The 13824-nt window shown below is 38.4% G+C and overlaps 1 non-coding gene across 1 annotated transcript; it reads left to right on the top strand.

Moving 5' to 3' along the window:
• The first annotated feature begins 527 nt into the window (after nt 1-527).
• LOC146952993 (small nucleolar RNA R71) lies at nt 528-634 on the top strand. Its single transcript, XR_015025234.1, has one exon. It is a non-coding gene; the product is annotated as a small nucleolar RNA R71 (small nucleolar RNA).
• The last annotated feature ends 13190 nt before the right edge of the window (nt 635-13824 follow it).

Here is a 13824-nt window from a genome sequence, read left to right as displayed (position 1 = left end):
CCTCAAGAGCTGATGGCTTCCTTTGTTGTTGTTGAGGAGGAGTTAGCATCTGAGAGTTCAAAGCATTGTTGTTTGAGTAGCTTAGATTTGGATGCTTATTAATGCCTGAATTGTAGTATTGATTCTGCCTTTGATATCCTCCCATGAAGTTAGCTTCTTCACTTGATCCTTCCGGAACACATTCACCGTTGGGATGTTCTTCACCACATAAGTCACATTTGATTGCAGCCACTTGTTGTTGCTTATGAGCCAAAGTGAAGCCTTGAAACTCCTTAGTTAGAGCTTCGATCTGTTTGTTCATTGCTGCTTGGTTGGCAAGGATAGCAGTTTGTTCACTTACCCCAAACACTCCTCTTTCTTTCTTTTTAGCTTGATCACGATACTCATTGCCAGCCATGTTTTCAATTAGAGCTTGAACTTCATGATCAGTTTTACTTTTGAGACTACCTCCCGCGGAAGCATCTAAGAACATTCGAGTGTTTGGTGTTACCCCCTCAGTGAAGATTTGGAGGTATTGCTTCTCGGTGAACTCATGATTAGGGCATCTCTTGAGAAGCAAATTGAATCGCTCCCAAGCATCATACAATGATTCACCTTCTCCTTGCTTGAAGTTAGAGATCTCCATCTTCTTGTCCCAATACTTAGACATAGGGAAGTATTTCTCCAAGAACTTCAGCTCTAACTCTTCCCATGTTTGGACAGTCCCGTTTGGAATTGTTAGCAACCAATCTTTTGCTCTTCCCGTCAAGGTGAAAGGAAATAGCCTTAGCTTCTTTTGTGCTTCAGTCACGGTGGCTGGTTGCACACAAAACTCACAGGTTTCAGCAAAACGGCTCAAGTGTTCATGAGGACTCATAGCTTCAGTCCCATCGAATTGCTTGTCCCTCAAACCATTGAGGACAGTTGTCTTGATGTCGAACGCTACGGGGTTAGCTGGTTGAAAAGTGTGGGTCAGTTGACCGCGATGAGTGGCTAACCCGTAGTCTCCAAGCTTAGGTCTTGGTGGTACAACTCCTTCTCCTTCCATAGTTGCAGATTTAGGAGAAGAGATTGTTTCAGATTCACTTGAGAGTTGCTCCGGTACTTGTTCTCGAACACCCGGTGGAACGGATTGAGCTAACCTTTGCGATCGGATAGCTTTCCGAAGTGCTCTAGCAGTTCTTTCAATCTCCGGATCGTACTCTAAGTCGTCAGAGCTCTGTTTACCTCGCATAAACAGCAAAATACCTTAGTAGCACTGCACAACGCAAAGTAATCAAGTGAATATGAAAACAGAAAAATAAAAATTAAAAACAGAAAATTAAATTGCAAAAACCCTAAACTATAACGTAATTGCCTTGTTGAAATAATTCAACAGTCCCCGGCAACGGCGCCAAAAACTTGATAGATCTCTGGCAAGTGCACCAAATACTATCGAAGTAGTAAAAATATCGTTCCCACGAGGACTGTTTTTAACTTCAATAATTCAATTTCGTTATATAATTAGGATGTATAAAATTTATTTTGTTTTGCCACTTGGCGGTAGATTTGGTTTGATTTTAATTAAATCAAGAAACAGAAAAGATTTGATTAAGAAAATAGGAGAGAAAGATGAGATCAGAGCCGTCGAATCCTCTAAGTTCCCCTAATTGGTCTACTGCACCTATTTGTTATGAACCCTCTTCTAATTTACGATGATTAACAAATTAGCCCTAATCAATCCCTTGAGTTAGGACCCTCTTCTTAAACTACAGCCCCTAATTCCTTAGGTGGTCTAATAATTCTTGAAGGTTTTACCGAACGTTAACCTATTATCACTAACAAACGATTATCTATTCCTAGACTAACCCTGTTTATTAGAACAATTCAATTAGGTCTAAGTTGAAAGCCATGGTCAGTGGTCATTCGTTCTCACAAAATCAAGTTATATGTGATCAAGATATAAAAAGCATTAAGAACAATTGAATTGAATAAACTAGAATTGAATTCATAAACAAAATAGAGTTTCACAGCAACATGTGTCAATTAGGGTTACAAAGATTCATCTCGGATCTAATCTCTAAGAGATTTAGCTACTCATAATCGAGTTTACAAATAGCATAATCAATGAAATAATTAAAACATACATGAATTGGTAAAAGGATGAAGAAATCGCCCTTCTAGCCGTCTCCGATGTCTCAAAATCGCACTTTGCTCTCCAAAATCGTCCCCCTTGTTCTTCAGCTTGAGTGCAGTATTTATAGAAGTCATGGGCCTGACCCATCAAAATCGCGCCGCGCCTTGTTAATTGGCGTGCCGCGATTTCCCCTTTACAGGAAGTGTGTATTTTTGCTTCAAAAATCGCAGCACGGCTTGAAATTGGCGTGGCGCAATTTCCTTCGAACAGACTTCAAATTTTAAGCTTTTTGCACTCCAGAACAGTATAAATTGCATGAGAACTCTATCAAAATGTCACAATAAGTCCCTAATATTACGTAATGACAGAATGTCATCAATCATCATTGTTTCTGAATGAGCAAATAAAGAGCAAAGGAAACAACATAATTGAAGCTTGGACGCTCCTGAAGGCAACGTGCTCCTGGAGTTGAGTCGCTTCTGAAGTAAGAATAGTGCTCCTGAAGACAAGAAGTTCAGAAGTTGTATCATCAGAAGCTGCATCATCAGAAGCTGCCTCATCAGAAGCTATTTCACCAGAAGCTGAATATCAACTGGATTTGCAAAAGATTCAAGAATTGAAGAATTATCACTGCAAAAGCTGTCTATTGGATTCGAAAATGCTACAAAAGATTAGTGGAATTTTGCAAAGGTCATTTCAAAGATGTTTGAAGGCATGTGCTTGCAATTTGGACGAAAGCGTTGACATTTGTACGGGTTGTACAACCACGTTCTCCACTACTCTGTTTTGTGTCCACGCTACAAGACAAGAAAACAGCTCCAGAATACGGCTTCGCCTGCATAGATGTTCCTTTGGATAAGGAATGGATTTCAAATTAGTTCTTCATAGGACAACAACCAAATCAGGCAAAAGATCAAGGGTGAAAGATCAAGCTTCAGCAACGACTCTTTGGGTGCTGGCAATTTCAACGTCTCTTTCACACCTCTATATAAAAGAGTGAAGACCTAGAGATTTAGTAATGCTGAACAACAGACTCTCAATACTTTTACTAGTGCCAAATCTCTGCTGAAATTGTTCTGCATTCACTTAGAATTTCTGTGTCTCAAGTCATATCTTAGAAATTCTTAAGTCCATTGAGTCTGTATCTGATTTGTATTGTGAGCACCTCTGATTGTATATCAAGTGTTCAACCTTAAACAATTTTCTGTGTAATTTTGTTTAGTTAGGAAGTCTCTTGCATTTGTGCTTGAGCAGGAAGTCTCTTGATTGTGTTCTTGAGCAAAGGAAGTCTCTAGCTTGTGTGCTTGAGCAAAGGAAGTCTCTTGCTTGTGTGCTTGAGCAATTGTAATCAGATATTACTCTTAGTGAAATCTCCTTGGAAGTGCAAGGGGGACTGGACTACTTCCGGATTGTGGAAGGAACAAGTATAACTGCTTTGTGTCGTTCTTCTTCTCTCTCTCTGTTTTATTCCGCTGCATTTAGATTCTGTTTATCACTTCAGAAGCTGTCTCACTTAGCTTCTGATCAGTGTGTTCAGTTTTAAGGAGAAACGAAGAATTTTTCAAAACACAATTCAACCCCCCCCCTTCTTGTGTTTTTCTCACCTTCAATTGGTATCTAGAGCCTTGGTCTGTTGTGTAACACTTAACCGTGCAACAGTCAAAGATCTGAGAAAAACATGTCTATTCCTCCTCCTACTGGTTCTGGTGATACTAGCTATAAAAATGTCTCACATGATTATAGTGATAGTAAGAAAACCAGTGTTGGAAAAGTTCCAAAGTTCAATGGAGATGCTGAAGAGTTCTCTTGGTGGAAGACCAACTTTTACAGTTACATCATGAGTCTAGATAAAGAATTATGGGATATTCTGGAAGATGGTGTTGGTGATTTAGTCCTTGATGAGGAAGGAGCTGCTGTGGATAGAAAGAAACATACTCCAGAACTGAGGAAACACTACAAGAAGCATCATATTATCAGAGGAGCTCTTGTCACTGCAATACCCAAAGCAGAGTACATGAAGATGAGTGACAAATCCACTGCTAAAGCTATGTTTGCTTCTCTCTGTTCAAATTATGAAGGGAGCAAGAAGGTCAAAGAAGCAAAGGCTCTTCTGCTTGTACATCAGTATGAGTTATTCAAGATGAAGGATGATGAAACTATTGAGGAGATGTACTCAAGGGTTCAAACTTTAGTTTCTGGACTACAGATTCTAAAGAAGAGCTATGTTGCTTCTGATCATGTAAGCAAGATTCTCAGAAGCTTACCTGCCAGATGGAGACCGAAGGTGACTGCCATTGAGGAAGCTAAAGATTTAAACACTTTAAGTGTCGAAGATCTTGTTAGTTCTCTCAAAGTTCATGAGTTAAGTCTTAATGAACATGAGTCTACTAAGAAGAGTAAATCAATAGCTCTTCCATCCAAAGGCAAGTCATCAAAAGCTCTCAAAGTGGTTGAATCTGAAGAGGAAGAACAGTCAAGTTCAGATTCTGAACCAGATGCTGCTGAAATGGCCATGCTCTCAAACAGACTTCAATATCTGGCCAAGAAGAACAGAAAGTTTCTCGCCAAAAGGGGTAACTCCAGAAGCTCAAAGAAAGAAGATCAGAAGGGATGCTTCAACTGTAAGAAGCCGGGACACTTCATTGCTGAATGCCCTGATCTTCAAAGAGAAAAGTCAAAGGACAAGTCAAAGAGGTCTACATTCAAACCAAGCAAATTCAAGAAGCAGATTAAGCAGAGTTTAATGGCAACCTGGGATGATTTGGGTAGTGAATCTGGATCTGATAAAGAGAAAGCTGATGAAGATGCAAAGGTAGCTGTTGGGTTGGTAGCAACAGCAACTTCAGAAGCTGGATCAGATTCAGACTCAGAAGATGAAAACGAGGTATGTCTAAGAGCAGTGCCAAAGCAAAGATCATGGTACCTAGACAGCGGTTGCTCAAGACACATGACAGGAGACAAGTCCATGTTCCTCAGCCTAACAATGAAAGAGGGAGGAAATGTGAAATTTGGAGGCAACCAGTCAGGCAAGATCATAGGTACAGGAACTATTGGTAATTCCTCTACCTCAATTAATAATGTATGGTTGGTAGATGGTCTTGAACATAACTTTTTGAGCATTAGTCAATTTTGTGATAATGGTTATGATGTTCTTTTTGAAAAACCCAACTGTACAGTAATCAACAAGAAAGACAAATCCATTGTGTTCAAAGGAAAGAGAGTTGACAATGTCTATAAAATCAATTTTTCTGAACTGACTGATCAGAAGGTGTTTTGCCTACTATCAGTGAATGATAAGAAATGGATGTGGCACAGAAGGTTGGGACATGCTAACTGGAGGTTAATCTCTAAGCTTAGTAAGTTACAACTTGTGAAAGGGCTACCAGACATTGACTATCATTCAGATGCACTCTGTGGTGCATGTCAGAGAGGGAAAATTGTGAAATCATCTTTTAAAACCAAAGACATTGTTTCAACCTCAAGACCTTTAGAATTACTCCATATTGATTTATTTGGACCAGTGAGTACTGCATCCTTATATGGAAGTAAATATGGATTAGTCATTGTTGATGATTACAGCAGATGGACTTGGGTGAAATTCATAAAGAGTAAAGATGTTGCGTGTGATGTATTCAGTAGCTTCTGCACTCAAATTCAATCTGAAAAAGAATCAAAAATTTTGAAAATCAGAAGTGATCATGGTGGAGAATTTGAAAATGAGCCATTTGAAGCTTTTTGTGAAAAACATGGAATTTTCCATGAATTCTCTTCTCCTAGAACACCACAACAAAATGGGGTTGTAGAGAGAAAGAATAGAACTTTACAAGAAATGGCCAGAACCATGATTCATGAAAACAATTTACCAAAACATTTTTGGGCAGAAGCAGTGAATACGGCATGCTATGTTCAAAATAGGATCTATATCAGACCTATTTTGGAGAAAACAGCATATGAACTCTTTAAAGGAAGAAAACCCAATATCTCTTATTTTCATCAATTTGGATGTACATGTTACATTCTGAACAACAAGCTCTACCTAAAGAAATTTGATGCCAAGGCCTAAAGAGAAATCTTTTTAGGTTACTCTGAAAGGTCAAAGGCATACATAGTGTATAATTCAGAAACACTCTGTGTTGAAGAATCTATGCACGTTAAATTTGATGACAAGGAGCTTGAAGATAAAACTTCAAATAAAGATGAAAGTTTTGCAGAGATACAGGTTCCTGAAGTTACTCCAGAACCTGATCAGATAGCTGAGTCTGAAGATAGTCCAGAAGCTGAACCCACATCAGAAGCACAAGATGAAACTGCCTCTGATGAAGCACAAGGTGGCTCACATCAAGAAGATCCTCCCAGAAACACATTCAAACACAAGTCTTCACATCCTGAGGAGCTAATCATTGGAAACAAAGATAGTCCAAGAAGAACAAGATCACATTTCAGACAAGTAGAGTCAATGATTGGACTAATCTCAATGATTGAACCTACAACAGTTGATGAAGCACTTTCAGATGATGGATGGATCCTAGCTATGCAAGAAGAGTTGAATCAATTTCAAAGAAATGATGTGTGGGATCTGGTACCCAAACCTCAGCACAAGAACATTATTGGAACAAAATGGGTATTCAGAAACAAGCTGAATGAGCAAGGTGAAGTAACAAGAAACAAAGCCAGGCTTGTTGCACAAGGGTATAGTCAACAAGAAGGCATTGATTACACTGAAACGTTTGCTCTAGTTGCAAGATTGGAAGCAATCAGGTTACTTCTTTCCTATGCAGTTAATCATGGCATAATATTATATCAGATGGATGTCAAGAGTGCATTTCTCAATGGTGTCATAGAAGAAGAAGTGTATGTCAAGCAACCTCCTGGATTTGAGGATATTAAATATCCTGACCATGTTTTTAAACTGAAGAAATCACTATATGGCTTGAAACAAGCTCCCAGAGCTTGGTATGATAGACTAAGTAATTTCTTAATCAAGAATGATTTTAAAAGAGGACAGGTTAATACTACACTCTTCAGAAGGACCCTTGGGAAAGATATTCTTGTTGTGCAAATATATGTTGATGATATAATATTTGGTTCTACTAATGCATCTCTTTGCAAGGAATTTTCTGAGTTAATGCAGGATGAATTTGAAATGAGTATGATGGGAGAGCTGAAGTTCTTCCTTGGCATTCAAATCAATCAATGCAAAGATGGAGTCTATGTTCATCAATCAAAGTACACAAAGGAGCTTCTGAAGAAGTTCAAACTTGAAGATTGTAAAGTGATGAACACTCCAATGCACCCTACGTGCACCTTAAGCAAAGAAGATGAAGGAGCTAAAGTAGATCAGAAGCTGTATAGAGGTATGATTGGTTCTTTGTTATACCTCACTGCATCTAGGCCAGATATTTTATTCAGTGTATGCTTGTGTGCAAGATTCCAATCAGATCCTAGAGAATCTCATATGACTGCTGTCAAGAGAATCTTCAGGTATTTGAAGGGAACAACTAATCTTGGACTCCTTTATAGGAGATCCTTAGATTATAAGCTAATTGGATTCTGTGATGCTGATTATGCTGGTGATAGGATTGAAAGAAAGTCAACCAGTGGCAACTGTCAATTTCTGGGTGATAATCTTATATCCTGGGCTAGCAAAAGACAACCAACTATTGCTATGTCTACAGCAGAAGCAGAATACATTTCAGCTGCAAGTTGTTGTACACAACTACTTTGGATGAAACATCAGTTAGAAGATTATCAGATAATTTCTAACAGTACTCCCGTCAAAAAATCCAATTTTGCATTCAAGAGCTAAGCACATTGAAATCAAACACCATTTTATCAGAGATTATGTTCAAAAAGGAATTTTAGATATACAATTCATTGATACTGAAAATCAATGGGCTGATATATTTACTAAGCCTTTAACTGTTGAAAGATTTGATTTTATAAAGAAAAATTTGAACATGCACGTTGTATCTGATTAAATGCTTGCTTGCTCCTGAATAGGATTTTAGGTTCCGAAGTTAGTTCAGAAGCAGTAGTCCATCAGAAGCTCTTTATTGAGATTCTGAGGAAAACTCTCTTCTGATAATGATGACGTCAGCATCTGAAGTCCAGAAGCTAGATTTGTTGCTTCTGAATAGTTGAATTAGTGGAAACGTTGGGAGTTACCTTTTAAAAAGTAACTTCTGGCCCACTAACTTGGTAGTTACTCTGTGAACTTTTGACGCGGCCTGTATGTATTGGTGTATAACTAAAAGGGCAATGATGATTTAATAGCTTTGAAAGTACTTTTCACGCGCCCCCAATTTTGTCATTAATGTTATGTTTGTTTGTCTCTTTTGAATTGCAATCGTTTTACTTTTAACACTTTGACAATTCACACACTACTCACTCACAACAAACACATTTGCTCTCAAACCTCTTGCGAAGTAAGCGCATTCTCTCAACCTTAGAACCCTAAAATCTTCATCTTCTTCAAATCTTCGTCAATCATCAAATGGCATCATCGAGCTCAAAAGTTTCAGAATCTACATCAAACATGCAAAGCGCACCAGAATCTGGGTCAGTCTACAAAGAAAAGACTATGGATATCCCATGGAAATCCTTAATAGTTCAAGTAGAGTCACCGGTGGATTTTGCTTCACTCAAGAAGTACGAAGTAAACATGGAAGGATTGATAGAAACTCAGAAGCTGTCTGAGTATTTCAAGATGCTAAATGGGCCAACATATGTGAACTTGGTCAAGGACTTTTGGTTAAAAGCTGAAGTGTACAATGAAAAGCCTGCAAAAGTTGTAAGCAAACAAGCTGGGTCAAAGAAAGGGAAAATGGCCATGGATATGAATCCTACATCATTTGATAGCTTAGAAATAAGGTCTGAAGTGATGGGCATTCCTATAACCATCACTGAGGACGTTATAGCTAAAGCTTGTAGAATGCATGCAGAGGGAAGATTCCAAGAAATAGTCAAGAAGGAAGATGTCCTGCTACAAGGTTACTACAACACTCTTCTGGGTGGGAAGAAAGATGCCAAGCCTTCTGAAATGGAGATTCACAACAGGATGTTGGTGAAATTCAGTAATGATTGTTTCTTTCAAAGAGCAGGAGGGTCTGATCAACCTAACAACCAACAGAAGCTAGCAATTTACTTCATGGCTATACTGGAAAAGATAAACTTCCCAAGATATGTAATGGATCACCTCTGCTGGGCAATAAATGAAAGCACTATCAGAGGAAGGAAGCAAGTGCCTTATGGAAGATTATTGTCTGAGATCTTTCATCAAGGAAGAGTGTTGGACTTCTTGAGAAATACAAGGAGTGCTTCTGATAATTGCTTCGAAGTGTCTACTGCTGAAAGAACTATCAGTAGCAGGAGCTTATTCTCTATGAAGTTTATCAAGAAGGCTCCTGAAGATGAAAAGTGGTTGGAGATGATCATAGAAGAAACTGAGATTATCAGGAACTTTCCTTCAATCTTTGAGGAAAGTAATCCTGAAATCTTGGCTAAATCAGTAGCTGAGTATGTCTTGGAAGAGATGCAAGCACTCAGGAGGAAGCTGCTCCTGCTAAAGTGAAGAAGGTTAAGAGTGCTACTGCATCAGAGGCAGCTACTGATAAGGGCAAGCAAAAGAAGGATGTTAAAAGAAAGAGGGGGAAAGCTGAAACAGTTTTCCACAAAGAAAAACTGGATGAAGCTTTGGATGAAGTAGAAAAAGAGGAAGCTGAGCCCAAGCTGAAGAAGAAAAAGGCACCTGTTGATATAAAAAGCTCTATAGTTGAGCTGACTCCTGCCAAGGCCAGAATGGCTAAGGAAATTGCTGCTTTTAAGTTAGCAGACTTACAGGAGAAGAAGAGAATTAGGGCTGCTTCTATTCCTAAGAAAGATCAAAGTCCATCATCACAGAAGAGCATCTGAACAAAGCTTTTGATGGGATAAAGGAAAATGAGCATAAGGAGAAGGCATCTGAACTAACCTTCACTCCAATGGTTGTAGTGACTTCTGATATGGAGAAAGAAGCTGATGAGCAAGCTGTTCAGATGCTAGCTGAGATAAAGAGGAAAGAAGCTCAGCACAATCAGGAAAGGGATCAAAGGCTCAAGGCTTCAGGACTGGAGAATTGTGATGAATTTTTCAAGAAGAAGTCTGAAGAAGTCAAGGAAGTGGCTGTTAAAGCTTCAGAAGCGGTTCTGAAAGCACCTAGTGCTACCACTTCAATAGCTGGCTCTTCCGTCAAGGTATGTCAGATTCCAGTCACCTCTACCCCCATTTCACCCCCTTCACCACAAGCAACTGAGCAAGAAGAAGACACTTCTGTCTTAGACAGTCTTGCTCTCCACTACTCAGGTGAGTTACCTTTAGACAAATCTACCTCAGAAAAAGCCTCTGAAACAACTCTAGAAGCAGCTGCTTCTGAAAATGTTGTTTCAGAAAACCCCCATCAACACACACTTGAACCACATAAACCCACAACACCCCCACAATCACCAACAGCTTCCATTGACCCCCAACTCAACACTCAAACATCAACTTCACCACAACAATCACCAACTGAAATTGAACCCCTACCAACTCCCATGGATATTGACAACTCTCAAGTCAATGTCCAAAACCTAACCTCTATCGCACACATTGTTTCTGACCAACCATCAACCTCAACCCCAACTCAACACATCACCATTCCAATTTCTAGCCCTGTTCAAGACCTTGAACTTAGTGATTCTGATCCTGAAATTCTTGAACAACCACCCACAAACACTCTGGAATCTGGATATATTAATGCTGAGGTACTCTCTATTCTCTCTCAAATTCATAATCTGGTGCATCAAAGGATGACAATTGATCTCACCAACGCATATGAAGACTCCTGGGCATCACTTCAGAACCGGGCAACTGAGCTAATTGAAAACATAAAGGCTAAGTGTATCAGAGTCAAGCAAGCTTCAGTCAGAAGGCTTATGGAAAATCTAAATCAGAGTCTCAGAGTTAGAAATCCTACACTGCTCCTGGCAAACCAGCCTTTCTTCTTAAAAATGGATTACTTGACCAGAGAAGCAAGGTTGTGTAAGTTTGTGAAGAAACAGATGGCACAGCAGCAGCAAGAGGCTAGAGAAAGGGAACAGGTTCTTCTCCAAAGGCAACAATTTCTTGAAGAACAGTTGCAGAAGAAAATTGAAGAAATGGAGAAGATGAAGAAACAACAACAAACCAACCCTTAGTTGCACACCTTAGTGTTATCTTTTGTTTGTTGTTTGTTTTAAAATTCTTAGTCTTTGCTTCTGAAACCATCTTGTTTTATTTCTCTATGCTTCTGAATGCTTAATGGTTCTGACTGCTTAGCTACTTCTGATTTATGTATTATGCCTGGATATTCTTGTTCATTTACATTGCTCTGATTGACTTAGTTATTTTCCTATTATACTCTCTTCTTGTTTGAGGTTTCTTTTTCTCAAATCTTTTTGTCTTTTATGCTTATTTCTTTTGATAATGACAAAAGTGGGAGTATATGTGACAAGTATTTAAAGGCTCTGAGCCCCATTAAGTGCATTTGAAATTTTTGAAAAACTTCTATCATTTTTTACCTTATTGGTATAAGCTATGAACGAAAGAAGGAATATCAAAATTCAAGTAAAATTAATTGAACCATTCTTCTTATCTCCTAATTAATTCTTTCAATGATTCAATTTTTTTAAAGCTCTGAAAATTTTATTGTGCGAAAAATGAATTTAATTAACCTGGATAGAACTTAGGGGGAGCTTACAAACCTCACCTTAAAGACTATCAGACTCAGGGGGAGTTTGAGCTTACAAACCTCAGACTCTGAGCTTACAAACCTCAGAACCCCAAAGTCAACTTGTTAATTAGATTAACAACAATTGATCAATTTTAAATACTTTTGTTTGTCATCATCAAAAAGGGGGAGATTGTTGGAACAAAATGTGTTTAACAATGAACCTTAAAGAGTTTTGATGATAACAAGGTATTAAAAATTGTAAATTGGACTAGCTAATATTTGTTCAAGTGTACAGGACCTTAATTAAAAAGTTACATCATCATTGGTTCTGAATGAGCAAATAAAGAGCAAAGGAAACAACATAATTGAAGCTTGGACGCTCCTGAAGGCAACGTGCTCCTGGAGTTGAGTCGCTTCTGAAGTAAGAATAGTGCTCCTGAAGACAAGAAGTTCAGAAGTTGTATCATCAGAAGCTGCATCATCAGAAGCTGCCTCATCAGAAGCTATTTCACCAGAAGCTGAATATCAACTGGATTTGCAAAAGATTCAAGAATTGAAGAATTATCACTGCAAAAGCTGTCTATTGGATTCGAAAATGCTACAAAAGATTAGTGGAATTTTGCAACGGTCATTTCAAAGGTGTTTGAAGGCATGTGCTTGCAATTTGGACGAAAGCGTTGACATTTGTACGGGTTGTACAACCACGTTCTCCACTACTCTGTTTTGTGTCCACGCTACAAGACAAGAAAACAGCTCCAGAATACGGCTTCGCCTGCATAGATGTTCCTTTGGATAAGGAATGGATTTCAAATTAGTTCTTCATAGGACAACAACCAAATCAGGCAAAAGATCAAGGGTGAAAGATCAAGCTTCAGCAACGACTCTTTGGGTGCTGGCAATTTCAACGTCTCTTTCACACCTCTATATAAAAGAGTGAAGACCTAGAGATTTAGTAATGCTGAACAACAGACTCTCAATACTTTTACTAGTGCCAAATCTCTGCTGAAATTGTTCTGCATTCACTTAGAATTTCTGTGTCTCAAGTCATATCTTAGAAATTCTTAAGTCCATTGAGTCTGTATCTGATTTGTATTGTGAGCACCTCTGATTGTATATCAAGTGTTCAACCTTAAACAATTTTCTGTGTAATTTTGTTTAGTTAGGAAGTCTCTTGCATTTGTGCTTGAGCAGGAAGTCTCTTGATTGTGTTCTTGAGCAAAGGAAGTCTCTAGCTTGTGTGCTTGAGCAAAGGAAGTCTCTTGCTTGTGTGCTTGAGCAATTGTAATCAGATATTACTCTTAGTGAAATCTCCTTGGAAGTGCAAGGGGGACTGGACTACTTCCGGATTGTGGAAGGAACCAGTATAACTGCTTTGTGTCGTTCTTCTTCTCTCTCTGTTTTATTCCGCTGCATTTAGATTCTGTTTATCACTTCAGAAGCTGTCTCACTTAGCTTCTGATCAGTGTGTTCAGTTTTAAGGAGAAACGAAGAATTTTTCAAAACACAATTCAACCCCCCCTTCTTGTGTTTTTCTCACCTTCAGAGAGAAGTCAGAGGAAAAGTTTTTAGAGAGAGAAAGTTTCTATATTGTTGTCTTGTGCTAATTCCGGGGTTAAATCACAAAAACTGCTTTGCTATTCCTCTTTTTATTTTTAATAATTGTTTAAGATATTAAAATAAAATGTTTCATGAATTTCCATGAAAAATAATTTCGCTGGATATAGCAGCACCCTAGATATAATGGTTGTGATTTTTAGCGCATTAAACCATTATTCCAAAACAAAAACAAAAAAGGGGCACGTGGTGAATGCTTTATAGAAAATTTAAAAGAAGGCAAATTGTACCAGTAGCCCTATAAGTCCTTCTTCATCGAGTGTGGGAGTAAACTTATTATACTGAAAAAGTCACGCATAGAGGTTTTTCTTTTTATTAACAGGCTTGATTAATTTCCTAATAAGGCTAATTGAAATCGAGAGGATTTAGATTCTTTATTGATTGATAG

This window comes from Medicago sativa, chromosome 1 (genome assembly GCF_051527215.1).
Source record: "Medicago sativa cultivar Bolivia chromosome 1, Bolivia_mono, whole genome shotgun sequence".
Taxonomy (NCBI): Eukaryota; Viridiplantae; Streptophyta; class Magnoliopsida; order Fabales; family Fabaceae; genus Medicago; species Medicago sativa.
This window is presented reverse-complemented; position numbering and strand designations above follow the sequence as displayed.